General features: G+C 33.4%; 1 long non-coding RNA gene across 1 annotated transcript; it reads right to left on the bottom strand.

Moving 5' to 3' along the window:
• Positions 1-1,532: 1,532 nt before the first annotated feature.
• On the bottom strand, positions 1,533-4,142 carry LOC122289493. Its single transcript, XR_006236177.1, has 3 exons — positions 3,534-4,142; positions 2,133-2,222; positions 1,533-1,745 (listed from the first exon to the last, which is right to left on the bottom strand). It is a non-coding gene; the product is annotated as an uncharacterized LOC122289493 (long non-coding RNA).
• Positions 4,143-4,536: the final 394 nt, after the last annotated feature.

Genomic DNA, 4,536 nt, shown 5'->3' with positions numbered 1-4,536 from the left:
ATTAAAATACCAGATTTGTGCAAGGGATTCCCGACGCTCTACTGTTTGTCAAATTTGAGTACTTTTTCTGTTAATCACTTTGCTTCACTTGAATTTACATTTAAAATTAATCTTTGTTCTCTATTACTTATTTAATATTTTTTCTTTAGTTTCTTTGTTCCTCTTGCTATTCTTTTAATTTGTCTCATTGTGGAATCGACACCCCAAAGCTGTGCTACAACTACCGGGTTATTCTTTGGGCGTAATCAAATTTGATTATGCATTTATGCTTTTACTGTCATCCATGCATCACTAGCTTGTGTGGAAGTTTTTTTGTTAACTTACTGAGATTTGTAATCAAATCTCACTTTGGTAGTCCCAACTACCATTCCTCCCAAATGGTAGATCTTGTTACAGGACCTGAAGAAGAATCTGAAGCTGATCAACTAGACATAGTTGAAGCGACGGTGCGACGTCAATGTTAATATAGTAATTAACGTAAATTACTACTTGTACGATTGAGTTGCATCTCTAGTACTTTTTGGATCATAACCATTTTGGACTAGTGTTGTGATCTTAGTTGTTCAATAGGTTTTTATGTATGAAGTATGTTTTAAGCATTTGGGATATTTTCAATTTGGTGCATAGTATTGCTAAAGAAAAAATTTATCCGCTACGAATATTGCATATTGTTATATGCATGTTAGGAACATTGCATCTTATATATCATGAACGGGGGCAGGTAACCTTATGTTGCATGTCTCGACGCTTCAAATGTTCGTCTGATCTCAAACGGAATTTGGGGGCGTCACAGTACATGTTTTGGTGTTTGTGTAAACGCTGGTACTTGTATATCCCATTAGCGGCATTTGCTTATAATTTAGCGGCCTTTCTTGAAACGTCACCACAGTACCTACATCAACGGCATTTCTTGAAATGCCGCCACTTTATCTTTGCCATCCACTTTCACAATTTAGCAGCGTTATCATTAATGCCGTTGCTACTATATTGCCGACACATCATATACATTGGTGGTGTTTATTTAAATGCCACTAATAATACTTTGGCGAATTTATTAACGTTGTTTTTCGAAACGACACTAAATTTTAAACTAGCGTCGTTATCATAAACGCCGCCACGGTACCTACATTAACGGCGTTACTACATTGCCGACACATCATATAAATTGGCGGTATTTATTTAAATGCCAATAATAGTACGTTGTCGACGGCACATTAATTTGTTAATGGCATTTATCTGTCCGTCGCTATTTTAAAAATAGTGACGTCACAATAAATGCCGCTACTAGTAATCTGCAGACGCATCATATAAATTGGTAACATTTATTTAAATGTCACTAATAATACTTTGGTGAATTTATTAACGGTGTTTATCTAAACGCCACTATGAATTTTGTTTTTTGTATTGCGGCTTATTGTAAATTAGCAATATTAATATAAATGCTGCTACGAATACGTTACTAGCACATTGTATTAATTAACGGCATTTAGAACAGACCAATAATATGATATCCCATAATTAAAAAAAATTATAATATATCAATTAACAATAAATATGATATAATGGGTCATTATTCATCTAATGAAAAAAATTACAAATCAAAGCACATGAAAGTTCTTCTTCATGGATAATTCTTCTTCTTCACATTGTGTTTGTCATTAGCTTTAGGGCCATTTCTTCATAGGTAGTTCTTCTTTTTCACACTTATCCAATAGTTCTTTGAAATTGTTATGCAATCGTTAAGCCTGGAAAAGACCAAAAAAGTTATACTAAATTAATAGAGAGAGTAATATATGTTAAAGGAATAAAGCATAGCATGTTATATGTATAAATGGATGGTACATTTCTTAGAACGTAGTCAAGGCTATAACACGTATCACTCTCAAAACTGGTAAATGTCATACAGTACAAGGTAGCAATTATGAACCACATTGTGCAGACCTCTCATGTGAGTGAACCATACCTCATAAATCTAAGAAAGCATGGATCTCATTTGTAAAAGTACTATTTACTTGATTCATAGAGGTAATTCCAATTAATCTTATCAGTCTTCCTAAAAAAAAAAAAAAAACCAATACTCATGAAATCGTGTTTAACCAAATGAAATGTCAAAGTAAACTTAATCAACTTACCAAACGTCCACCAGCAATTATGGCAGTGATGGCTACTATTGCCTTAACAGCAGCCAGTCCAAGAGCTTCAGCAATGGCTTGGAAACCAACCTAAAAAACAGCAGATGAAATTTTTTCTCAAATGACATAATAGAAGTGATAAAAAAAATCATGAAAATGAAAACAACAAACAATTACAAGTTAATAATTTCCATATCTATACTCAAAAAGAACAAATAATTATTCTGCATTAAATGATCAACATCAAAATTATGTGTAGAAAGCAACTTGGATCAAGAAGTTTGGGGTTGATCAATGAATGCCACATATACTCTGCATCCCAAAAATATTATGCATTTTCAAAACTATGAAGATTTGTTTGCTAGTCAGTTAGTTACTTGTTTCCATATTTATATACTTGATGATCGTTAGTTACTTATTTCCATATTTATATACTTGATGATCGAACCATCTGATGTCATATTTGTGCTAATTTGTTTTGCTCCTTGAGATTCTGCTGAATGTTTGAATGTTTCAAATGCTTTTTTAAATAAATGCTTGATTTTTTTGCTGTAATGTTGTGATTTACATTCAGGGATCGGAGCTTTTTCTTCAAATCTATTGACTAGTTAATCTTCAGTCACTAAATGCTTACATTTTTAGTAAAATTGTGATGCAGATGAAGAAGAGTTGGGATTTTCAAGTCTAATCTACTTCATTTACATTTTATCCCATTTGCCTCTTCTTATTCGTTTTATTGTAGACATTCTAGCCAAATAAGCATCGACTGTGGATAATTCCCAAGACCAACCACTTCCTCCTGGTGTCCATTTCTTGCCAAACTATTCTTCCATCAACTCAATACAATTTTTCTCCAAATGCTCCTGATTTTTCACGTCCAATTCCCCAAAACTCTGAAACTGAAAATGCTCTTCAATCGAGTTTAAGCCAACAAGGCGCTGACCTCATTGCACAGCAACCACAAGACCAAGACACAGCAGTTGAGAAAATTCCCCGGCATAAAGATGGTACAAGACCTCAACAAAAATATAAAACCATATACTCTGCATCCCAAAAATAAAAAAGCAGTGATAGAAACGGTGGGGCTTCATTGGAGCGATGACAGAGCTTTTATTTTTTAACACTAAAAAAATTTCATGGCAGGGTCAGTACCAAAGTGACCACACACTTTGGTCATATGGCTTATGTCAGTTTGTGCAAATTTCAAAGACAAAACTGAAGTCTCAAATGGTCTAAAAAGAGGAGTCTTCCAAACTGTTTGAGATCGGAGCTTCACAGATCGACCAGTTTAAATACACTGCATATTTTTTCACAATTATCCATTCTCATTAATTATATAACAAAATCATGGCAAAAACCTTAAACTCTGATACGTTAGATGATGGGTTTATATATACTAACCTCAGATGAAGGGCCAAGAGCATCTCCTAATTAAGCCGGGTCTACAATAGCCAATCGTTTATGAGCAAGCTGATAATAATCACCATGACAGTGCAGACCGTTCCAGACCTCTATGGTGGAACCTACAATGGGTAATAATTCTATAAGGCATTTCATTCTCTCGTATAACAATACAAAATCATATACTCTACATCCTAAAAACAAGCACGTAGTGATAGAAACGGTTGGGTTTCATTGGAGTGGTGACAGAGCTTTTCCGGCTTCACACTAAAAACATTTCATGGCAGTGCAGACCAATCCGGACTTGTATGGTGCAACCTACAATGGGTAATAATTCTATAAGGCATTTTATTCTCTCACATAGCAATATAAAACCAGATGCTCAACATCCCAAAAAAAAAAAAAAGTGATAGTTATGGTGGGGCTTCATTGGCTGCAGGTTGGCTGCGGCAGCTTCTCACTTTTGGAGTGGGTGATTGGATCGGAGTGGTATGCAGAAATTTCCAATGGTTGAGAGCAAATTAAGGTGGCATATGGAGGGAAAAGAGTCCAGCGGTAATTTGGAGTGAATGAGGATGAGTTCAAGCGTATTAAGTAGAGAGAGGGAAACTTGAGTTTTACTAAAAATTTTTGACAAGGAGATTGGCGCCAACTTAAATTTTGCATGCTTTTGTGTTATTAATATTTTGAGGGAACTATAATATATGATTATGCACACACGCCACCACTTAATACACATTACCTATTTGATTCTTCTTCTTTCCTTATGTATTAGATAATGTTTGTATAATTTTAGGTTAATATAAAAATATATATATAATAATATTATTATAACCTTAAAATGATAATATTATCATATTTATTTGATCATATGATTTAAATATAATATATATTAATAACATTTTTTTCTTAATAAATTTTCAATATATTTCTTTTGATAATTATATTAATAAATTAGTAATACTAATATACATTAGTATATAATGTATATTAATTACAATTT

The sequence above is a fragment of the Carya illinoinensis genome, chromosome 12 (genome assembly GCF_018687715.1).
Source record: "Carya illinoinensis cultivar Pawnee chromosome 12, C.illinoinensisPawnee_v1, whole genome shotgun sequence".
Classification (NCBI taxonomy): Eukaryota; Viridiplantae; Streptophyta; class Magnoliopsida; order Fagales; family Juglandaceae; genus Carya; species Carya illinoinensis.
The sequence above is the reverse complement of the archived record's forward strand: the minus strand, read 5'-3'. Positions and strand labels throughout refer to the sequence as shown.